The sequence below is a fragment of the Marmota flaviventris genome, chromosome 6 (assembly GCF_047511675.1).
Source record: "Marmota flaviventris isolate mMarFla1 chromosome 6, mMarFla1.hap1, whole genome shotgun sequence".
Classification (NCBI taxonomy): domain Eukaryota; kingdom Metazoa; phylum Chordata; class Mammalia; order Rodentia; family Sciuridae; genus Marmota; species Marmota flaviventris.
The window spans coordinates 119,570,216-119,595,655 of NC_092503.1; the positions used below are offsets into that span (position 1 = coordinate 119,570,216).

Genomic DNA, 25,440 nt, shown 5'->3' on the forward strand with positions numbered 1-25,440 from the left:
CACTCTTTATTTTGAGACAGGGTCTTACAAAGTTGCCCAGACTACCCTTGAACTTTCAATCCTCCTGCCTCAACCTCTTGAGTAGCTGGGATTACAGTTGTGCATCAACCTTGTCTGCTTCACTTTTTTTTTTCCATTTAATAAATCCTGAATATTTAACAAGACACCTATTTTTTAAAAAGAACCTAACTGGGTGCTGTGGCGCACGTCTGTAATCCCAGCAGCTTGGGAAGCTGAGGCCAGAGGATCATGAGTTCAAAGCCAGCCTCAGCAACAGCAAGGCCCTAAGCAACTCAGTGAGACCCTGTCTCTAAATAAAATACAAAAAAGGTCTGGGGATATGGCTCAGTGGTTGAGTGTCCCTGAATTCAATTCCAGGTACCTCCACCCCCAAGAAAAGACCCCCAATTTCCAGTCTTCCATGACACTAGGTATTGCTGTGATTTGGGTTCTGGCCCACAGAATACAAATACAAATACAAATCATTTATTTACATTTCAGGGACGGCTGTTGAAGGCAGGATGTGCCCTCCTCCTGTGTTCTGTGCTCATACAGTTGACAAACAGGAGGTATGAGCCATTTTTCTGAGGATGGAAGAATAACAACCTAGAAACATCTTGCCTCCCTAATGATCTTGGAGGTGCCACACCAGATGGAGGCTAATCACCTCAGATTTCCTGAAATTCATTTCTCTCTTGTATAAGCCATTGTTATTTGAGGTTCTCTGTCACATGCTGCTGAACCAGTCCTATCTGATGTAGGCGTAATTAGCACTTATTCAGGGTGCACAAGATTCCAGTCACTGCATCGGTTTGTAGCTGATGCTGCCAGTGACCTCTGGTACCTCCCAGAACTTCAGTCCAGGACATGTTGACAAAGGAACTCCCAACTCACCACCTCAGCCCCTGGGGATCAGCTTTCAGCCAGTGAGTGAGTCAGTAAAATCAACCCTGCTTCAACTCCTCATCCTTTCCACTTACTACTTCTATGTCCCTTTATGTCCAGACTTATACAGCAGGGTGTCTGCATTGTCTCCGCTTGCCCGTTCCTTCCTCACTCTCATGGGCTTCTATTCCCAGCACTCATCTAAAACTGGGATTGCAAAGGTTGCCCCCACCACCTGCATGTCAATGAAGCCAGTAGCAGTTGGAATCTTCCTCCTACTAGACTTCTCAGCAAGAAGGAAGTTGTGGCCACACCTTTGTTCTTGAAATCTTCAATAATTTACCTCTATGATGCCCCCGAGTCTATTTTCAGGCTGTTTTCCTCCCCCGTCCTTCGAGCAGCTCTGATTTCTTAGTTCTTCTGGTCTTTCTCTCTAGATGATCACGTCCAATCCTCTGCTTTGATGGTCTCTGTATGTTTATGATTCTGAATCTCCATCCAGCACAGACTTCTGAGTTCTAACATCCATGTCCAGATTTCTTTTAGACACCCATTCTTTTTTATTTTTAATATTTTTTTAGTTATAGATGGACACAATACCTTTATTTTATTTATTTATTTTTATGTGGTGCTAAGGATCGAACTCAGTGCCTTGTACGTGCTAGGCAAGTGCTCTAGCATTAAGCCACAACCTCAGGCCTAGACACCCATTCTTGCTGTGCCTCAGCACAATACCACCCTCAGACCTAAGTAGTGTTGGCCACTGCCCCTGACCAGGTGCTTCAGGGAGCCCTGCACTTTGGATTATCTTCCTTGACATTTCCTAAGTAACCTACAGAGCTTGGAATCAGCCTAGGCCAGCATAGGATTCACTTCCATGGGGTGATTATGGGGTTCTGTAACCCCACAGAACCACTCTGGTCCTGTGGTCTGGAGTGGTATTTTGTTCATAGATCATACATTATCAGGCTAATGTCATGGTTTAGATATTTGGTGTCCTCCAAAAACTCCCATGTGAGACAATGCAAAAACATTCAGAGGTGAAATGATTGGGTTATTGACAGCCTTAATCCAATCCTGATGGGGATTAACTGAGTGATAACTAAGGTATCACTGGTAGGGTGTGGCTGAAGACGTGGGTCCATGAGGCGTGCCTTTCAGGTATATATTTGGTGAGCTGAACCTAGGATCTCTCTGCACTCTGATCATCCTGTGAGCTGCTTCCCTCCACCACACTCTTGTACCATGATTTGCTGCCTTATCTCAAGCCGGGAGGAATGGAGTCAGCTGTCTGTGGACTGAGCCCTCTAAAAGTGAGCTCCCCAATAAACTTTTCCTTCTCTAAAGTTGTTCTTGTCAGTCTTTTAGTCACAGCAGCAAAAAGGATGACTAAAATAGCCACTAAATGGTATACCTTGACCTTGGGCTTGAGCTCTGTGTGTCAGCCCTTGCATTGGCTCCCGATCCCAGCTCTCTGCATCTCTGCCACCCTAGGGTGGCAGGTGGTTGGCATACCCTGTGTGCCCCCCACTATTGGCATCACTCCATAGGCTCTGCTGGCATCCAGGAAAGTCACCACAAGTACCCCCCAAGTCTCTGTGCTACATGGTAGGCTGTCTTCTGCCAGTCTCCTCTCAGAACTTGTTCCACAAGCCAACATGCTCTTCCCAATAATGTCCTTTGTTCCCTTCAATTGATGTGGTGAGTCCAAGCTCTCAGAGCTGGGTTAGTCTTTAGCTATGTAGGCCAAGGGCTGGGCATTCCTTGTGTAAATGGGGCTATTCTTACTCCACTTTCCAGCCCAGACATCTCCTATCCACCCTGCTGGCAGTGTGGGAAAGGCAGGAATGCCACCATCAGTGAAACTGGTCATATTCTAGGAATGCAGTGATTATGGTCTATAACCTCAAGAGAATAAATGGGAGAAAAGGGTCATTCTATGCCTATATTATCAAATTCCACATAACAAACTTAACATGACCAAAAAATAAAAAAAATAAACAATTATCCCTTACATTTTCCTGCATACCCTGCATAAGACTTGCAATTGTGGTCAATATCAGTGAAGCTCTGTGATAACTGTTGAGAGTGTTTAGAAGCAAGAATCATAATATGATGCAGGGTCATGAGTAATGACATATTAACATTAAGTAAATGGTATGAGAGGACTGCAAAGGTAAGAAATTTATATGATTTCATACAAAGAGCCATGTCATTGTGCATGATAATATCATTGCTGTCTGTTTCCTTTGGTAGAAGGTATGAAATTATCCAAGAGTAGCATATTTGACAATAAAGAAAATGAAGCAATGGTCCTTGAACCAGAATGGGAAGAGATGCTATCTACAAAGAATCTTCATGTGCATTAATTAGACAATTAGAAATACATAAGTACATTTCTTCAATACATCACTATACTTCACATAGGCCTTGACCTTCTATAAAACTTATAGAAGGTGCTTGACTCTCAGTGATGAACTTTGCCACCCAATTTCTCAATCCAGAAACTTAACATTCCCCCTCCAACTATGCTTTCTCCTCTAACACCCACCTCAAATCTCATCCATCTCCAAGTTCTGCAGGTTCTACCTACTAAGCCTCCTTCCCTATCTCTGACCTCTCTGAATCTCCAAGCTTGCACCTCTTTATCTAGGTTTCTTTTTCCTCTCATCTGCATGACTACAGTAGCATCCTGATTCCCCTCATCCTTTCCTAATTCTTGCCAACCTATTATGACATCTGACCCTGGATTAAGAGCATTGCCTCTCATGGCTAAAGTATAAAGTCCAAACTTCTTAACAGGGCTTAAAAGAGAGTACTAAAGAGCATTGTTCCAAGGGCCTGGGAGTTTAGCTCAGTGGTAGAGTGCTTCCCTAGCAGGTGTGAAGCACTGAGTTTGATCCTCAGCACTCCATTAAAATAAGTAAATACATAAAATAAAGGTATTGTGTCCATTTGCAACTAAAAAAAAAAAAAGCATTGTTCCACGTTTGGGATTCAGGGGGTTAAACATTTACTGCATGGAGCTCTGTCCTCCATCTTTCCATGTCACTATAGGGTGTCAAGAATATCCTAGCTGTTGTCAAGAGAATCAGCAATGCTGAAAAAAAAAGAGGCAAACACCAAGTTATTATTAGGTCATGTCTAAATTTATTGTCTGATTTCTAATTGTGATGATAAAACATGATTATATTGGCAAGTTTGAAATTATTGCTTATCACAAAGCTGAGGAAATTGTGAATTTCACTGGTAGTGTGGAGTGATCAGCTCCAGATCTAATGTGCAACTCAAAGACCTAGAAAAATGGCAGAATAATCTACTCCCATCCCGCCAGTTTGATTTCATTGTACTGACAACCTCAAGGTATCCTGGACCACAAAGAAACAAGACAAAGACCCACAGAAAGGAAAATCTCAGGATTTTCTTTCTAGGGAGTTGATACATTACACACAATGAAATGCACTGATGGACAAAAAATAAATTTAAAAAAGTAGTCTTTAACTACTTTTATCACCAGTTTTTGTTTTGTCTTTTAAAAAAAATAGCATAATTTTGGGGAGAAGCCTAGTAAATTTACTTATGCCTCATTGATTAACTAACACAAATTTTTAAACCACCATTAAATTTCACAGACACCCTTATAATTTCTCTAAACAATGTGCTGGAAGCATTTGAAACAACTGAATCATATAATAACAGGTCTTCACAAATTACCAGCCCTAGGAGAATTGTTTTTTATTATTATTATTTTTTTTTTTGTAGTTGTAGATGGACAGTATGCTTTTATTTTATTTGTTTCATTTTTTATGTGGTGCTAAGGATCTAACCCAGTGCCTCACACAGGCTACACAAGTGCTCTGCCACTACTGAGCTACAGCCTCAGACCCAAACAATGTAATTTTTTTTTTTTTTTTTGGTGCTGAGAATCAAACCCAGGGCCTTGTGCATGCAAGGTAAGCACTCTACCAACTGAACTATATTCCCAGCCCTGAGAATTCTTATTTTTTTTCCCCTTGGATACTAGAATCTTGAGAGCAGTGAGTGCAATCCAATAAAAAAATGCATTCACTTTGAAAACTTTTTTTAGCTTTTTCAGGTTTTCTAAATCTAGCTAGTGATCCCTTTGCTAATTAAAAACATACTTCTACTCTTCAAAGGAAAATTCATATATCTGATCTTTTATTTTCTTTTAAAAGAAGGCCTTAGCCAGGCCTATAATTCCAATGACTTTGGAGGCTGAGGCAGGAGAATTACAAGTTTAAGCCCAGCCTGGACAATTTAGCAAGGCCCTGTTTCAAAATAAAAAGGGCTAGGATGTAATTCAGTGGTAGAGTGCCCTTGGGTTGAATCCTCAGTACCAGATGATTTGTACCCCCATAGCCAGACTTCTGCCAGGCAAGTCCTCTCATAGCAAAATCCAGCCATAGAAGCTTTTTTTTTTTTCCCCAAATTCCTCCAAAATGCCACATTCTCTCTCACATCCAGGCCTTAAAATACTTAAGTAGAAAACTATAGAATAGCTATAAGGAATGTCTGAGCCTCTACCCTCTTATCCAACTGTAAAAGGAAAAAACAAACTGTTTTTCTCTTACTATGCTCCCACATGATACAGAATACTGTGACCAGATGTTGGGGAGGTGGTTCCTGAGCTGTTCTCCAGTGGACACCAGCTGGGTGCCCTCTAATTCAGTTCAGTTGATCTCCAGGTAGACAGTGTCAGCTTCCACAGGGCAAGAGCTCAGTCCCACAAGACTGCCCGCCCCCTTCAGAAGTCAATCAAAAGTTCTTGTTGGGCTGGGGTTGTGGCTCAGTGGTAGAGCGCTGGCCTCGCATGTGCAAGACCTTGGGTTCCATCCTCAGCACCACATAAAAAAATAAATAAGTGAAATAAAGGTATTGTGTCCAACTTCAACTAACAAATAAATATTAAAAAAAAAAAAAAAAGTTCCTGTTGTCACCTGTGCTTCTGACCAACTGGCTATGAATCAGCATTCCCCTTCTTTGGGTTCAACAATTTGCCAAGATGGCTCACAGAACTAAAGGCACGTTTTTTGTTGTTGTTGTTGTTGTTTTTTTGAGAGAGAGAGAGAGAAAAAAAATTTTTTTTAATGTTTTTTTTTTTTTTAGTTTTCGGCGCACACAACATCTTTGTTGTATGTGGTGCTGAGGATCAAACCCGGGCCGCACACATGCCAGGCGAGGGTGCTACCCCTTGAGCCATATCCCCAGCCCCTACCATTTTTAAAAAATATTTATTTTTTAGTTGTAGTTGGACACATACACTTATTTTATTTATTTATTTTTATGTGGTGCTGAGGATCCAACCCAGGGCCTCCCACATGGGAGGTGAATGCTCTACCGCTAAGCCCCAACCCCAGCCCAGGGCACCATTTTAATTGGCTTAGTATAAAGGATATTTTACAAGATACAGATGAACCATCAGAGAGCAGAGGTGTGTAGGGGGAGGTATGAGGCAGGAGAGGCTCCCAGTCTTCATGCCCTCTCTAGTCATGCCACGTTCCCAGTATATCCACATGTTCATAACCAGGAAGCTTGTCAGTTCTTCCCCAACCCCCCAAAGGAGATAGGGTCTCACTATGTTGCCCAGACTGGCCTTGAACTCCTTGACTCAAGTGATCCTCCTGCCTCAGCCTCCTGAGTAGGTGGGACTACAGGTACACACTCAACCACTGCATTTTTAATGTGTCTCAAACTGGATTTATTTATGAGCTAACACATTGAAGTTTAATTTTGTTTTCAAATTATATTTGTCTGTTCCTTCTTCCTTTACAAGCACTTTCAAGACTTTTGGCTATACCCAAAGGTTTTCATTTCCATATGAAACAAATGCAGAGAACTGAGCAAGAGTTTGCTGTAGAAGTTTGGGTGCAAAGATTCAAATATCACATTCTGGGGGCTGGAGTTGTGGCTCAGTGGTAGAGTGCTCGCCTAGCATCCATGAGGCACTGGGTTTGATCCTCAGCACCACATAAAAATAAAATAAAGATATTGTGTCCACTTAAAACTAAAAAATATATATATTTTTTTAAAAAATTCATATTCTGTTGACAGCATAAAATCATCACTGAGAAGAAAAACAAGATTTCTTTTACCTGGTGAATGGGTTTCAATAAATACCAATAAAAATGTTTTTGATAAAATTCAAAAAAGCTGTGCAAGCATTGGCTCTTTTTCTTGGACTTGGTTGAGGTGAGGAGAATTTATTTGATTATTTTTGAATAGATGATACAGTTGCATGGTTCAAAATTTAAAAGATACAGCCTATAAGTCCAGCAATTTGGGAGGCTGAGGCAGAAGGATCACTTGAGTACACAAGTTCAAGGGACCAGTCTCAAAAGAAAAAAAAAAAAATTAAAAGATGCAAAATGGTGTATGTAAAAAGTTTCTCTGCCACTTTGTCCCTCATCCACATACTTCCTTCCCCTGAAGGCAACTAATGTTATCAGTTCCTTCCAAACTTTATTTAAATGTGAAGATATTCCAAGTATACTTCTGAAACCTGCTTACTTTTTTCAACCAGCTTTATATTTCTGAGACCTATATTTTGAAATATGTAGATCCAGATGGCTCATTTTGTTCCCTAGCAGTGCCGTCCAATAGAATTTTATGCACTGATGGAAATGTTCTATATCTGCATTGTCTACTATGGTACACACTAACCACACATGGCTACTGAGCACGTGAAATGTGGCTAATGTGATTCAGCAACTGAATTTAAAATTTAAAACATAGAATTAATTTTAATGAATTTAAATTTAATTAGATTTAAGTTTAAATAGCCACATGTAGCTTGTGGAACCATATTGGACAGTGCAGTTCTATAATATCCAATTATATAAATATACCACAAATAAAGTATCTATTTTTGTGTTTATGGGTATTAAAAGTAGTTTCTAGGCAGGAAGATCTCAAGTTCAAGGCCATCCTCAGCAATATAGGAAGACCCCCTCTCAAAATTTTAAAAAGGGCTGACGCTGGGCACAGTGGCCCATGCCTCTAATCCCCGTGGCTCAGAAGGCTGAAGCAAGAGGATAGCGAGTTCAAAGCCAGTTTCAGCAAAAGCAAGGCACTAAGAAACTTAGTGAGACTCTGTCTCTAAATTAATCAATAAATAATACACTGATGAGGTCAAAGCCCTCATGATCTAATTGGTTCCTCAAATCCATAGCTCTGAACATTGCTACCCTGAGGAACACGCTTTCACCACATGAGATTATGAGATTTCGGGGTCATTCCAGATCCAACCCATAACAATGCCATATATGGTGTTTACTACGCTGTGCCTTTCATTTTAATTTTTAATTTTTGCATTATCAGTATATTCACCTGGGTCTGGTCATGATGCTCCATGGTAAAGCCTTTTAGCATATGAGAGGCCCTGGGTTTGATCCTCAGCACTGAAAAAAAAAAAAAAAAATGCACACACCTTTACACATGTATTTCAAAAGGTGCCAAAAGATAATCAGGATCTTCAAAAAAGTTCAACAAAAGTGCATATGACTGACAAAGATTCTCTTCTGATCAAACTCTAGCCAGGCTCCTGTGAGCCCTTTCCCTATTAGGCCTCAACCTTGGAAGATAAAGACAAACTACATTTCTAACATAGAAACTGTGTTTTTGTTTTTGGGGGGTGGTGGTGGTGGTGGTGGTGGTGGTGTTGGGATTGAACCCAGGGCCTCACAAATGCTAGGCAAGTGCTCTATCACTGAGCCATATCCCCAGCCCTTCTCTCTCCTCTTTCTCTCTATTCCCCCACACCTTTTTTTGGGGGTGGGTGGGTGGGAGAAACCGTGTTATAAAATAGCTTGAAAGTATACTTCCTTTAAGCTTTTATGGAAAGGTGTATTTTTTGGTCTTTTTTTTTTTTGCTTATTTATTATAAATTTTTTTTTAACATTGATTATAACTCTGGGTGAGGGGATAATGGTCTCATGAAGTGTTTCTATGTTATTGAAAGCAATTTGTATAAATCAGTGAGCCTCCCTTCCCCGACTCCGTCTCTGGGCTAATTTCTATTCATCCCTCAGTTCTCATTTAAACCTCACATCCTCAGAAAGATCTTTGCTGTCTCTTGCCCTGGCGTCAGTGTTCCTGTTCCTCACGCTCATGGCACACTGTATTTCCTGGGTCCTGGCTCTGCATTTCATTGGTGCACATCACTAAACATTGGTAATCTTAGCCAGACCAAAGGCTGCAGGAAGGCAGGGACCTAATGTTTGTTCACCACTAGCCCAGTGTTCACCATGTTGATGTCACAAGTTGGCCATCGATAAAAATGTGTTGACTGAGTGAATGAGTGAAAGGAACAGCCTCAAAAGAGGACATAAATCAAGTTGTCCCTCCATATGGGCAAACCTAGCTCCCTGTGAAGGCCTCCTGCTTCAGAACAAGGGAGAAGACAAGAATCAAGGCAGGTTGCAGCCCCGTTGCAGAGCAGAGGCCTGTGGAAGGAATGAGTGGTCCCGACCCCTCTGCACAGGAGTCTGGTTTAAAAACAGAGATGTACCACGCAAGGGACCCCATCATCACTGGAGGCCAGGGACATCAAGGGATTTCAGCAGACGCAGCACAACTGAACACTTAAGAGAGTCTGGGACACTCTTTAGGCCACCTGGGAGGGAACAACAATGTAGGGTCATGGGGCCCACAGCAGAGCTTCCTAGGGATTTCCTTCACAGAGAGAGGGGCTGGAAAGGGGCTAGATTTCTCTTAATAGTGCTGGTGCCTAAATATCAACTTAAGTGTTTTTTATGTGTTTGTTTTGTACTTTACGGTCAAATTGTATCCAAGTTTAGATTACATTTTTAAAACTCTCAAATGCAGGGCTGAGGAGATAGCTCAGTTGGTAAAGTGCTTTCCTCCCATGCACAAGGCCCTGGGTTCAATCCCCAGCAACACACACACACACATGCACGCACGCACAAAACAAAACAAAAGCTCTCCCAAATCCAGGCTGGGGGTTATAGGTCAGTGGTAGGGTGCTTAGCATGGAAGAGGCCCTGCGTTCCATCTCCAGCACCACAAATGAAACCCAAAACTCCCAAATCCACTCAAAGCCATGATGAGTCAATAGCTTCCGCAGGTCACCATGACCTTGCCTCTCTAACTCATGCTCAACAACCACTTCATTTAGAATGTAAACTCAGTACTAGGCAGTGTCTTGGACAGAGGCCCTCACTGGGCAAACAGGATATTCTGGACTCCAGATTTTGTCAGTCTCTGTCACTTTGGCTAACTATGAGATTACATGCCTCTGCCACGAGGTCACAGTCTTCCTGCCACACCACACTCCACGGTAGACTCACCATTGGGGAAGGGCTGGAAAAGGAAACTAGACCCTTTTTCTCAGCCAGTTCATCCTGATGTGCCCACTTACCTGTACTAGGCAAAATGTTTTACTAGCTTCAATAATTTCTTGAATTTTCTAGATATTTCTGAATGCACTTCCCAAGTTAGGGCCCAATGATGGCTATCTTACTTGAACCTCCCAGTCAATCCTAGAGAAGAAGGAGAAGGGGTAGGGTAGGCTTCTCTTCACACACACACACACACACATGAGCTGGGGATTGAACTCAGAGCCTCACACATAGTAGGCAGTTGCTCTACCTCTGAGCCACACCCCGAACCTGCTTTTACTGCTTTCACATCATATCTTCAGCTTCTTGGCTATAGTGGCCCGTTCAGCAGACAAAGGTTCCTTTTAGAAACAATCCTTTGAGGTAAGTGTTACTATCCTCATCATGGACAGATTGGAAATCAGAGATGAGAGAGTCAATTACCTCCTCCTTTGGGAGAAACTTGATTCTAGATCTGGATCTTGATTATATTAAAAGGGAGCTTAATGAATGCAGAAAATTGTTTCTTTCTCATAAAGTACGGTTTTCGGTCTATTGTCTTTGTGCAAACCCCTATTTTGAATTTCAGTAGATGCATATAAGGTTTTTTCCTTCTCAAACAAACTGAATATTCTCAGAAACAAATGGATGCTACAACCAAATAAGGGGGAACTTATTATTTGCTGAGGGCAAATGAAAAAATAGTCCCTTCATACATTTTCCATCCCAACTACCTGCTTCCATCAGACTTCCCCCACTCCAAAGTCTGGAGAATTTTTATCTAGTTTTTCAATGTATACAGGTACATGTGTGAGAGTGTGTACATAAGTGTATATGTGACAATGTTAAGAAAAATGAACTCAATTATTCTTCCAAAGCTGTATGTATTCATAATGAGTCCTTGGCTTTTAAAACTCCAAAGTTAATAATTTGACTCATTTATAATTGATGTCTGCTGCCATTTCTTTAGACAATAAAGCCAGAATTCTTGTGTGTGAGTGTGTGTGTGTGTGTGTGTGTATATGTATGTGTATGTTTTGTTATGGGAGGTAAGGAGAAGAGTTACAGGAAATAGAGAATAACAGATAAATATTTTTAAAATATTTTGTAGTTGTTGATGAACCTTTAGTTTTTATTTATTTGTATGTGGTGCTGAGAATCAAACCCAGTGCCTCACACATGCTAGGCAAGTGCTTCACCACTGAGCCACAACCCCAGCCCCACAGATAAATATTTTAAAAATATTCTCTTTTGAGCTGGGCATGGTGGCACGTGCCTATAATTTAGAGATTCCAGAGGAAATCCTAGCAACTCAGCAGGCTGAGGCAGGAGGATCACGTTTAATCCCAGCCTGAATAACTTAGCGAGACCCTGTCTTTTTATATATATATTTGTAGTTGGACACAAGACCTTTAGTTTATTTATTTTCATGTGGTGCTGAGGATCAAACCCAGTGCCTCACACATGCTAGGTGGGTATTCTACCCCTGAGCCACAACCCCAGCCCTGAGACTCTGTCTTAAAATAATAAAAAGTGTGGGCTGGGGATATAGCTCAGTTGGTAGAGTGCCTGCCTCGAATGCACAAGGCCCTCGGTTCAATCCCCAGCACCACAAAAATAATAATAATAAAAAGTGCTAGGGAACCCAGCTCAGAGGTAAAGCATTCTTGGGCTCAATTTCCAGTATCAAAACAAAATTTCTCTCTCTAGGCTCAACCCCAGAAGGGATGGAAAGAGAGAACAATGGTAACCCAAACAAATGGCCATTGACTGAATCATAACGATGGTTGGAACAGCCTGCCAATGCAGAAAAATAAAACCAAGCTATTTTTGAGTGTCAGTGATATGCTAGGCAATATATATGATGCACTTTTATATCCATCACCTCATTTTCCTCAAGGTAATCCTGCAAGGTAGGCATCGCCGAACTCACTTTTTAGGAATGAGGGAACACAGGCTGAGAAAGGTTGAGTAACTTCTCCAGGGCCACACAGAATGAAAGAGGTAGGATTCCAACTCTCATCCATGACTGCTAACCTTACCATTCTTTCCCTACAATAGTATTCTCTAGAGAAAATATGTCAGCACTATATGTTGAAGGCTCTATAAAGATTTTTCTACCTTATAGGAACTAATTTTAAAGACAAGAATAAAATGAGTTTATCCAACCTGGCTTTAAACTAGAGGAGTCAGACTTGAACCCCTGCCAAAGAAAGAGAGTCAGTGAACTCTGGTCCCAGCTTCTGTGGTCATATGCTGGATCAGAATCCACCTGATCTGGAGGTGATCTCTTTCCTTCAGCTTTTAATTATGACCAGAAGAAAAAATGCCTACAGTTTGTATTTTTCAGAGATTTTAAAAATTATAAAATGCATATTTTCTTCCTGACCACATATACTCTTTAAATTTTTTTAATTTAATATTTAAATTAAATAGTAGTTGGACACAATACCTTTATTTTATTTATTTATTTTTATGTGGGGTGCCAGGGATCGAACCCAGGGCGCTGCCCGTGCTAGGTGAGTGCTCTACTGCTGAGCCACAACCTCAGCCCCAGACCACTTATACTTTTATTTGCCCTCTCTGTTTGGTTCATTTAGCCCAGTCTAAATGTCACCAGAGCTTCCTGGTCTGTAGAGGAAGACCCTCAAACATCAGTTTTGATTATCTATTGCTGTGTAACAAATGGCTCCAAAACTTTGCGTATAAAAGTGACAACCATTTTAGGATTTCTCCCAATTCAGTAGGTCAGGAATTCCAGCAGGGCCTGGCTAGCCTCTGAACCATGTGGTGTCTGATGTAAGAAACACCATGAGGGCTTTTTTTTTCTTTCCTTTTTTTTAATTGGTGCATAATAATTATACAGAATAGGGGTTTCATTCTGGAATATTTGTACATGCACACATTGATCAATTCAGTTCTCCAGTACTTTCCCTTGTCCTCCCCTCTTCCCTCCCCCTGACCCCCTTTGTCTACCCTACTGGTCTTCCTTTTATTTTCATAAGATGCCCCTTTTTCCTTTTTTCTCTCTAGCTTCCATATATGAAAGAAAACATATGACCCTTAACCAGGTATGGTGGCACAGGGCTATAATGCCAGCGACTTGAGAGGCTGAGGCAGGAGGATCACAAGTTCAAGGACAATCTCAGCAATTTAGTAAGACCCTGTCTCAAAATAAAAAGGATTGGGGACGTAGTTCAGTGATCAAGCACCTGGGTTCAATTCCCAGTACCATAAACAACAACAAAACCTTGATTTTTTGAGTCACTTATTTTGCTTAACATGTTGCTCTCCAGTTCCATCCATTTTCCTGCAAAAGGCATGATTTTGTTCTTCTTTATGGCTCAATAAGATTTCATTGGGTGCCAGAAGCAGTGGCGCATGCATGCCTGTAATCCCAGCTACTTAGGAGGCAGAGGCAGAGGCAGGAGGATCACAAGTTCCAACCCAGACTCAGCAATTTAGCAAGGCCCTGAGCAACTCAGTGAGACCCTGTCTGTAATAAAATATAAAAAATGGGCTGAGAATGTGACTTGGTGGTTAAGTACCCCTGGGTTTAATCCCTGGTACCAAAAGAAAAAAAAAAAAAAAAGATTTCATTATGTATACATACCACATTTTCTTTATCTGTACCTAGGTTGGCTTTTGTGAATTGTGCTGCTATAAACATGGGTATGCATGCATCTCTACAGTGTGCTGACTTTAATTCTGTAGGATAAATACCAAGGAGTGGAATAGCTGGGTCATATGGTGGTTCCATTTCTAGTCTTTTGATGAAACCCCATATTAATTTCCATAGTGGTTGTACTAATTTACAATTTTTACAATCCCAACAACAGTGTATAAGAGTCAGTTTCCTGCCTCCACCCCCCCCCCCCCACATTCTTGCCAGCATTTCTATTGTTGGTGTCCTTGATGACTGCTTTTCTAACTGGACTTTAGAATTTTAGTGTTTTGTTTTGTTTTCTTTTCTTTTGTACCAAGGAATTGAACCCAGGGACACTTAAACACCAAGCCACATTCCAACACTTTTTACATTTTATTTAGAGACAGGGTCTCACTTGCTTAGGGCCTCACTGAATTGCTGAGGTTGGCTTTGAATTTTTTATTTTTTTTTAACTTGCTAGTGCTCTACCGCTGAGCCATAACCCCAGCCCCCCACCCCCCACCCCCACTGCTTTGAATTTTTAATCCTACTGCCTCAACCCCCCAGACAGTGGGATTATAGGCATTGGCCATCTGGCCTGGTTTCAGTGTGTTTTTGATTTGCATTTCCCAGATGACTAAAAATGTTGAACATTTTTTCATATATTTGTTAGCCTTTATACTTCTTTTGAGAAGTGTCTGTTGAGTTTATTTACTCATTTATTGAATGGGTTATTATTATTTTTTTAACATGAAGACTTTTTAACTCAAACGTCTAGAGCCTCAGTTTGGAGGGCTTGAATGGCTGGGGGGTGACTGGCACTACTCATCTGGGTCACACAGGAGCCTCAGACAGGAATGGAGATAAAAGTAGGAATCAATACCTGTTGTTTTTGTAAAATGTCCTATAAAATGATATGACTTTTTGTTCTTTGGTTTCTTCATTGATTTTTTTTTTATTAAAATATAACATGCATACTCAAAGCATACATAAGTATACAACTTGATTTTTTTTTTCCAGAAAGTGAACCCAGCCTTGTAATTACCACATAGATGAAGAAACAGAGCTGGGCCAGGCACAGTGGCGCATGCCTGTAATCCCAGTGATTTGGGAAGCTGAGACAGGAGGATCCCAAGTTCAAAGCCAGCCTCCGCAAAAGTGAGGGGCTAAGCACCTCAGTGAGATCCTGTCTCTAAATAAAATACAAAATAGGGCTGGGGATGTGGCTCAGTGGTTGAGTGCCCCTGAGTTCAATTCCTGTTACCAAAAAAGAAAGAAACAGAGCTTGGTACAGTGGCATTCACCTGTGATCCCAGTAATTTGGGAGGATGAGGCTGGAGGATCATAAATTTGAGGCCAGCCTCAGCAGCTGAGTAAGGCCTTGTCAGCCTCAGCAACTGAGTAAGGCCTTATCTCAAAAAATAAAAAGGGCTGGGGATATAGTCCTGTCTTAGCAATCAATAAGTAGACAGAAAATCAGCTGAAGATATGGAAGACCTGAAAACACTATCTAATTGACATTTATAGAGAATTTCATGCAACAACAGAACACACATTCTTTTCAAGGGTACATGGAACATTTGTCAAGATAGATTGTATTCTGGTCCATAAAGCCAACCTCAACCAACTTAAAATAATTATAATAATAAAAAGGATATTCTCTGACCACAACTGAATTAAATTAGAAATTAATATCAGAAATGTCTGGAAAATCTGCCAAATATTTGCAAGTTAAGCAACACATGTATGAATAAGCAATGGGTCAAAAAAGTCACAAGGGAAATTAGAAAATACTTTGAATTAAATAAAAATGAAAACATAGTCCACTTATGTGGATTCCATTCAAGGCAAGCCAGCTTTACTCTTCAGGTCCCTTCATCACTTTGGAATCATTGCATTAGAAGCCATTTCAAGAAAGTTTTGTGTGATTTGATTGTACTAGATATTTTTAAAATTATAGAGAATATTATTATTCCTTGTCTGGAAAATATAGTCACTTCTCAGAGAAAAAAAGAGGGCATTAAAATAAATCTTTATATACAGACATTCTAATAAGGAATGCTTGACTTTCATTACACACATTTCATTGTAGTAGCTGTAACCATGCTATAGAAAACAGAACATGTCCTTTTTATGCAAGTGACATTTTCATTTAATGTACCAAATTGTTAATTTGATTTTTATAATATAAGTTGAACACAGATCCTTTCTAAAATGGCATTATCTAATCTTTACTTAAATAATGTCACTTATAAATAGAAGAGACTGTACTTAAGTCAATGTATACAGCAGATTTAAATTGACTATTATGTTAAAGTTTGAAAGAATGAAACAGGTTCCAGTCATGAGAAGATGCTTGAAAAACAATCAAAGTACCCAGTGCAGTGGCTATAGTCTTATTTCATCATTTGATTAATCTTAAGTCATTTTGGAAGAATGAATACTTCAGTTTTACACTGCTTGCACTTTATTTTGCATAGATATCTCATTAACTCTTATTTGAGGGGCAACTATTCTGAATATAGCTTTCATTTTGAGCAAAATTTGTCATGGCAATAAATAAATTATGCATTCAAGAAAAACCAAAAAAAAATGAAAACATAACACACAAAAATCTGTGGAACATAGCCAAGATGGTACTTAAATGGTTTTTTTGTTTGTTTGTTTGTTTGTTCGTTGTTTTTTCAGTGCTGGGAAATGAACACAGGGCATTGCTAATCAAGTGCTTTACCACTGAGTCACATCCCCAGCCTTTAAATGGGAATTTAAACATTACATTAGAAAATAAGAAAAGTTTCAGATCAATGACTAAACCTTCTACTTTAATAAATCAGAAAAAAAGAACAAGTTAAATCCAATAAGAAAGAAGATTAAAGCAGAAATCAATGAAATTGAGAACAGAAAAAAGAGAAATATCAATGATAAACAAGAGCTTGTTCTTTATAAAATGATCATTAAAATCGATTAACATCTAAAAAAAGCAAAGAAAAAAATCAATACATTTCTAAACAGACACATAAATAGTAAAAACTACTTTGAAAAATCTATAAAGAGAGAAATCAGGTCAGAGTGCATCAAGATCAGCAGGTTGCAAGTTGGGGGAGGGGAGTGAGTGTAAAGAGACAGAAGGGAACTTTCAGGAGCTAGACAGGCTCTACATCCTGATTGGATGATGTATATGATTGGGTACATTTGTCAAAGCACAGAGAACTATTTATCTAAACAGAATGAATTTTATAGTATTAAATTATCTCTCAGTAACCTGATGATAAAGAAAATATAAAGGCCAGGTGGGGTGGCACATGCCTGCAATCTCAGCCACTTGGAAGGCTGAGGCAGAAGGATCCCAAGTTAGAGGTCAGCCTCAGCCACCTAGCAAAGCCCTAAGCAACTTAGTTGGACCCTGTCTCAGAATAAAAAAATAAAAAAGCCTGTGGATGTAGCTCAGTGTAAAATACCCTTGGATTCAATCCCCAGTTCCTCCCCACTCAAAAGAAAAAAAAAAGGAGAGGGAAAGATAAAAAGAAAAAACAAGAATGCATTTTAGTATTTTATGTAGAAGGAGTTTTATTTTTCAGTGCAGAGGATTGAAACCAGAACCTCAGTATTGCTAGGAAAATGCTCTACCGTTAAGCTACATCCTCCATCCTACAGTGTATTTTTTACTCCATGAATTGTGGTTTAAAGAAGAAAGAAAACCAGTCAGTGCTTTAGAACATGTCAAGGTCTTTCCTGTCTCTGGACTTTGCACTAACTGCTTCTTCCTCTGCCTGCAATGCTGGGACATTCTCCTGTTTTAAGCTGCCTCCTTAGGGAGCCCTTCCCAAACTATTCTGAAATCTATCTTTGTTTTCCATCTATAGGAGGACTTTGAACCTCTGGACTTGGAGATTGCTATCATCTAGGAGTTTTTAGCACCCCTCCCCCTGCCATCCCTCACCCAACAGTAAATCAGCCCTGGGGCTGGTGGCCTAGCTCAGGGTAGAGCACTTGCCTAGTTTACTGGAAGCCCTAGGTTCAATCCCAGGCATTACCACCACCACCAAAACCCAAAAACCTCCTAACTTAGAATGAAGTGTCTATTCTTATCCAGCAGAGACTGGCTTGACACGGGCAAGTTGCAGGCTATCTCTTACCTCCACTCCCAAGGTTTCAATTTGTCTAGGTGTTAGACAATAAACCTGGGTGCAGATTTATTAATTTTCAGTGGGCCAACCACCACCAGGCCTGGGAACAAGAGTGGCCAGATCTGAAACAGATACTCCCTTCCTGGTGGTAAGTGGTTTCCCTCAGGAGACCAGACTATTTATCAGAGGGTGTGCAGGAGAAATTCCAGCTAGCTATTCTAGAAGATCACCACTTCAAACCCTAATTCTTTTGATCAGGTCAGAAAGATTTCAGATAAGTCATTCTGAGTAACAGGAATGAGTTCATCAACGGGATAGGAAAAGCCAGCAAACAAGTTCAAGCAAGTCTTGTGGATGATAAGATATGTGGTTCAGGCAGACCTTGCAATCCCAGCAACCTCTAGAAGCAGAGCTGTCTAGCTGACCAGCAGCTGACTGCTAAAAGGGAGAGAGTGGGTCCTCTCAGAGAGGAGAGGGCTAATGTGCCTCTTCTGCACTCCAGTTGTATTGGGATCCCAGAGAAGTTTTCAGAGAGTCCCACCCAAACCCACCTCTTAACTTTTGACTAAAAGCAAGATGACATCAGATTTTCAAGTACTCACTGCCATGGCAACTCTAGGTCACTTAGGCCCATACTGGCCTGTTCTGATTGGATTCTTAACCACATATTCTTACAGATTTTATGGTTAGGAGAAATTATCCTTATTTCCCTGAGTTTCAGGATCTGGTCACAAAAGTCTCTGCCTTCAAGGTAATTTGAGTCCCTCTTATACACATCATCTTGGGCCTGCATTTCTCCTAAAGATAACAAATAGTTCTCAGAGGAATGTGACTCAGCCTGTCCACTTAGGCTAGGCAGAGCTACAGGTAAGTTGCCTCTTGGAAAAGAAAGTATGTAGGGGTCAGCACAGGGGGTCCATTTTATAGAATCATTCCCTTAGCCTCCTGTTCCCACCATTTACACCCGTCTGTCTCCTAAAATTCCCATCAAAAGGTAGTTTGTTCTTCCATCCCTTCACCTTTATTCTTTTTTTCCTTTGAGATAGAGTTTTGCCCAGGCTGGCCTTGAACTCCTGGGTTCTCATGATCCTCTTGCCTCAGACTCCCAAGCAGCTGGGATGAGAATGTGTGCCACTGTTACCGCTGTTGACCTGTGATGAGTCCTTGTTTCCCCAATGTTGAAGAATAACACCAGAGAACACACTCCGAGGCAAGGTCAGAGTAGAAATTAGAAGTTTATTAAAGGACAGCAAAAAGACTTCTCCCGGAGGAAGAAGGTGACCCAAGAGGTGGAATCCGTGGAAGTGCGGTTGTCTCTCCATTTTATAGTTTCTTTCAGTGATGGCATGTAGGTGGGAAGGCCTGAGGGGTGGGACACAGGTGGGCCAAAGAAGTAGTCTGAGCAGGAAGGACTTCATTAACACTTCTTTGGGATGGACTTTGGCCTAGGGCCTTTTCAGGACTTCATTAACATTCCATGAGTTGTCCTGCGTTTCCTGGAATCATTCTCAGCATGGCCTCCATTTTAGATTTCACTTGGTATTAGACCCGATTTATCTAACTACACTGACTACCTAACTTTAAATCTGGCTTCACCACCAGGCCCAGCTTGCTCTGCATTTCTTGAATCTGGATTGGCCTTGTGACTTGGATTGTGCCACTGAGCACGGCAGAGCGGCACTGTGCTGGCTCTGAGCCTGGGTCTAGGGAAACCTTGTTCACTTTGCTCTCAATCCTGGATCATGGCCAGCAAACAAGTTCAAGCCAGTCTTGTGGAGGATAAGATATGTGGTTCAGGCGCGCCTAGTCATTCCAAAACCTCTAGAACAGAGCTGTCTAGCTGACCAGCAGCTGACCACTAAAAACCTTGTTGAGATGAAAAGGACTGCCTGTGGGAGCCCAGCCCATACTGCTGACCCATAGAAGCATGAGCTAACTGGGCCCCATGGCACATGCCTGTAATCCCAGCGGCTCAGGAGACTGAGGCAGGAGGATCATGAGTTCAAAGCCAGTCTTAGGAACTCAGAGAGGTGCTAGGTAACTCAGCGAAACCCTCTCTCTCTAAAAAAAAGGGGCGGCTGGGGGTGTGGCTCAGTGGTTAAGTATGTGCCCCTGGGTACTTAACCACTGGTACCAAAAAAACAAAAACAAAAACAAACAAACAAAAACCAACTCTTTCAGATCAACAAGAAAAAGATAACCAATAGAAAATGGACAAAGCATGTAAGCTATTCATAGGAAAGGAAGTTTGAATGGTGAAAAACCAAGAAAAAAAAAAAAAGGCTTAAGTTTTCATTTCCCATCTATGTTGATCTTACAGCTCCTCCTTTTTGGTTTCTCATAATACCCTGTTTTTCTGTCACTCTCACTCTGAGGAAGTTTGTTATAGTTGATATGAAGTGTTTGTCTTCTGACTGTCTCTCTTTCCTCTATCTTGATTTTTACATGTAATTCTGTTTTTTTGCTCATGTCTTCCTCAAATATCTGGTGGTCCTTAATGGAAGACTCACACTTAAGAAAGAGCCACCAACAGATTGATGGGCTGCTCTAGCACCTGGGCAGAAACCTAGTGGCCCTCACATTAATGGGATTAAGAAAGAACCTGGTTATTTTTTCTAAGAATTACATCCAAATGTCAATTTTTGAAGGTATTTTCTCTTTTCTTTTCTTTTTTTTGGACTGGGTCTTGCTAAGTTGCCCAGGCAGGATCCTTCCTGCCTCAATTTCCTGAGTCACTGGGATTTACAAGCATGTCCCCCACTGCACCCAGCTCCTCTAGGTATTTTTCCTAGGTGAGCTCAGTTCCTCAGAGGTTCAGAATAAGAAGGGGGAAAGATGGATTGCCAACCTTCTGGAAACCAGATGGAAAGGGGTCTGCAGAAGGCTTCACTGCCTGGCTCACCTTTACTAAGTTCCCTGTTTTCAGTTTGGAGCCTTATTCTGTCTTTCTGCTGGGCTTGGTGTCCCCAAAGCCAGACTGTCTGGTTTGTCCTTTCCCACCCACTTCTCCCATGTGACTAGGTGGGGTGAGGGGAGTGCTGCCTGGTCATCCAGTGTGGGGGAGGGTGACTAGCTCTGCAGGCATCTTGATTCCTTCAAGATTTTAAGTCCATCTTCCTATTGCGACACTGCACTCCTCTATCAAAGGAAATGGGGCCTTGACTTCTGTGCCTTCGCCCAGTTCTGCCTTTAGAATGGACTTGATTTTCTTTTATCTTTTTTTTTTTTTTTTGGTGGTGCTGGAGATCAACCCAGGGCCTCATGCATACCAGGCAAGAGCTCTACCTCTGAGCTGCAACCCCAGCCCCAAAGCCCCAGTCAGCCTGCTTCTTGTTGCCTAGCAACCACTCTCCCCACTCAGGTTTTGTTTTCTCCAGTGGAGAAGTTGGTTAATACTTTTCTCTCACTCTGAACTCTCTCCATCTAAAAGTTGTCCTTTCTTGTCTGATGTTGATCTCTTCTTCTGTTCTCTTTGTCCCTGTAGGTCTGTGCCTTTTTTTTTTTTACATCCTTACTATCCCCTTTAGGGAGGTTTGAGGCAGGATCTCACTGAGTTGCTTAGCACCTTGCCATTGCTGAGGCTGGCTTTGAACTCAACATCCTCCTGCCTCAGCCTCCCAAGCCTCTGGGATTACAGACCGTGCCTGACAATTATTTTGAGACAGGGTCTTGCTAAGTTGCTGAGGCTGGCCTGAAACTTGTGATCTTCCTGTTTCAGCCTCCCAACTGGCTGGGATTAGAGGCCTGTACCATCACACCTGGTTCTATATTATCCTTTATTTCTCCTTGTCTTTTTCCTAAAACTGATTTGTCTGGGAATTGTTGTGCAGATCTGATCTCTCTCCTTGACTTCTATCATTGCCCCATTCTCTCAAGGTAGGAAAATGTAAAAAACACGTGGGTTGCCAAACAAAAATGCAATTTGAAATATTGGAAATACCGCTTTTGAAAGTGAATGAGTCTAATGATTGAGTAATGAGCCCTGTTAGCAAGTCAAGTGGTTTCCAGATTCTTTGCTTTCGAAGATGTTGTAGGAGAATCTAATTGAGTTGTCAGCTTAAATATGATTAAAAATAATTTTAATGATAGCTCACAATGTGATTCTTGACATATACTTCAGAAGGAGTTCAAAGAAGGGAGTGTCATTGATAGAATAAAAATCTTTCCGTTGCCAGTTTTTTACGTGAGCAAGGACTCAGCCCTTATAGTAATAAAAAAGAAAAAATCCAGAGAATTGATACTAAATGCCATGTCATTGAGCAATACAATCAAATGACACACAAACTACTTGAAACTGACTACAAATGTATTTCTGATAAAATTTTGTATTTATGTTGGATAATTATTTATAAACCATTATAGTATTCTTGATTTTGATCAATTTGTGCTACTAATGATTCCATACAGAAGAAATTTGTTTGGGGGCTGGGGATGTGGCTCAAGCAGTAGCGCGCTCGCCTGGCATGTGTGTGGCCTGGGTTCGATCCTCAGCACCACATACAAACATAGATGTTGTGTCTGCCAAAAACTAAAAAATATATATTAAAAAATTCTCTCTCTAAAAAAAAAAAAAGAAATTTGTTTGGTACTGGGGACTGAACACAAGGATGCTTGCACACTAAGCACATGATCTGCTACTGATCTAGCTATACCCTTAGCCCAGAAGAAAAATTAAGCACTTAAAGAGTGTTACAGTTAAAAAAAAATTAAAGTGCTAATTATTTATTTATGTTTTGGTATCAAGCATTGAACTTAGGGGTGCTTACTCACTAAACATATCCCCAGCCTTTTTTATGTTTTATTTTGAGACAGGGTATCCCTAAATTGCTTAGGGCCTTGCTAAATAGCTGACGCTAGTTTTGAACTTGCAATCCTCAAGAGAGAGAGGGAGCAAGAGAGAGGGGGGCCTGGCAGGAGGGAGTTTTTATAGCCCAAATCTAATGGGGCCTCTGAGTCTGCAAGCTGCCTTGTTGGCCCAAGGGGGGGTTAAGTGTTCAGCCTTAAGCAGGGTTGAATGTTCAGACTTGAGGCAAACAGGTGATAAAGGACCAGATAGAGGGGGGTTTGAGTGCGTGGGCTATCTTGCAGCCAACATCTGTTCAGCCTGCCCTGCAGACAACACAGTTCAGCCTGCTCTGCACCCAACACCTATCTTAAAATAAAAAATAAATAGGGCTGGGGATGTAACTCAGTGGTAAAAAGTCCCTGGGTTCAATCCCCAGTATAGAAAAAAAGAAAAGAAATACACCTAACTTATCAAATGCCGTAGCTTAGCAACACAGTATACTATAGAGTACTTATTATCCTTGTGTATTACCCTTGTGATTATATGGGTGACTGGGCCCTGAGGCTCTCTGCCACTGTACAGCATTGCAAAGAATACCACATATCACCAACTAGGGAAAAGATCAAGATTGAGATTTTAAGGTGTAGCTTCTACTGAGTGTGTATCAGTTTTGTACCATTGTAAAGGAAAACATTGTAAGTCTAACCATAAGTCAGAAACTGTCAGTATACATAAACCTAGGTATAACAAGCATGACTCTTGAAGTTACACTAGCAAGTAGATAGGTGACCAAAGCTTGAGTTACATGTAGTTTCTAAAAACTTTTGAAAAAATGTCAGATTTCTGTAAACAATTTAACTTTTAATATCTATTAATTATGATTTGCAATTTTGTACTTCAATTTTTATTTTTTGTGGTACTGGGAATGAAATCCAGGGCCTGAGCAGGTACTTTACCACTGAGCTACATCCCCAGCCCTTTTTATTTTTTATTTGGAGACAGAGTCCCACTAAATTGCTGAGGCTGGCCATGAATTTGCAATCCTTCTGCCTCAGCCTCCCCAGTAACTGGGATTACAGGTGTGTGCCATCATGCCTGGCTACAAATTATGCAACGTTTGATCACAGTTGCATTTAACTTTTTAATTTAGTTCATTACCATCAACTGAACACAGATTATGTGAAAATCTTGATTATAGCAACATAATTAGTAACTTCACTGAAATGAAGACAAGAAAAACAAATGTGTAGTGTGTATGTGTGTGTGTGTGTGTGTGTATTTATAAATAATGTGCTTCTGTTTTATTACTCATTCAACCATATCTGGTCTACCCTCAGAATTCCTAAATACATGCAATAATAAAAAAGAATGTGGTCATTTTAATATTTTTCTAATTGTGTACCTGTGAGGGGCAAAGAACCAATTTTTTTCTCCCCCTACTCCCGCTCTCTTCTGGTACCAGATTTTTATGGGGTCCCTCCCCCCACCACACACACACACACCAAGAAATTCTCCAATAGACATCTACTGGGTGGTTTTGTTTTTGTTTTTGGCACTAGGGATAGAACCCAGAGGCCCTTAATCATTGAGCCACATCCCCAGTCCTTTTTTATTTTTTATTTTGAGACAGGGTTTCAGTAAATTGCTTAGGGCCTCACTAAATTGCTGAGGCTGGCTTTGAATTTGTGATCCTCCAGCCTCAGCTGGGATTACAGGCGTGCGCGACGGTGCCCAGCTATTGGGAATCTTTAATTAAATTCTGACACTAACTACCTGGAGTTAGATCCTATAGGGTGTGGGCTCAGTCCCACAAGACTGCTCTCTACCTATAGTATCAATAGAAAATAGTGGAGTACCACCTATACTTCTGACCCACTAGTTACAAACCCGGGTTCCCACAATTCTCTCCTTGGGTTCAATTAATTTGCTGGAGCTCACAGGACTAAGGACACCCGTTTCTTGGTTACAAAGGTTATTTCAATACAGAGATATAGCCACATGAAAAGTGCACAGGGCAAGATCTGGAAAGGAGCAGGGAAAGGGACAGGGAGATTCTGTCCCTGTGAAGTTGGGATGGATCGTTCTCCATCCGGAAAACTCATCAAATCTTGTATCAGGAGTTTTTAATGGAGCTTAATCTCCAGTCCGCCTCCCTTCCCTGAAGTTGGTGGATGGGACTGAAACCTTGGTCTTTCCGGAGACCAGACTCCACAGGCTAACTAGGGGTCCCACTAAGTCACCCCACTAGCATAAGCTCTGGTGCCCCAATGACAACTTACTTCCTCCAGGTTTTCTTCACCAGCTACCGCTCAGAGCACAGCGCTCCGCAGGCAAAATCTCGGTCCTCCTTAGAGTTTCCCCAATAATAGAGTTCCAGACACACGCCCTCGCCCCGCTGACCAATCACGCTCTTTCTTATTTCATGAACTTCTCTTGGGCTCAGGCAGTCCAGTTATAATCCTCCCGGGGCATCGCAGGTAACAGGAATTAGGGAGTCCTCACGCTTTTAAAAAGTCCCACCCTCAGCCACCCACAGAACCCGGAAGCACTACGCCTGCGCGAACTGGGACACCGCCCCCGCCCCCTGCCGAGCCCTCCCCGCCTTCCCTACCCAGTGGCTTAGCCGAGACCACCTAACGC

The 25,440-nt window shown here is 41.3% G+C and overlaps 1 long non-coding RNA gene across 1 annotated transcript; it reads right to left on the minus strand.

Annotated features, from left to right (window-relative positions):
• Nucleotides 1-3,840: 3,840 nt before the first annotated feature.
• LOC114099387 (uncharacterized) lies at nt 3,841-25,291 on the minus strand. The gene is made up of 3 exons (XR_003583883.2): nt 25,080-25,291; nt 8,233-8,303; nt 3,841-3,985 (listed from the first exon to the last, which is right to left on the minus strand). It is a non-coding gene; the product is annotated as an uncharacterized lncRNA (long non-coding RNA).
• Between the last annotated feature and the right edge of the window lie 149 nt (nt 25,292-25,440).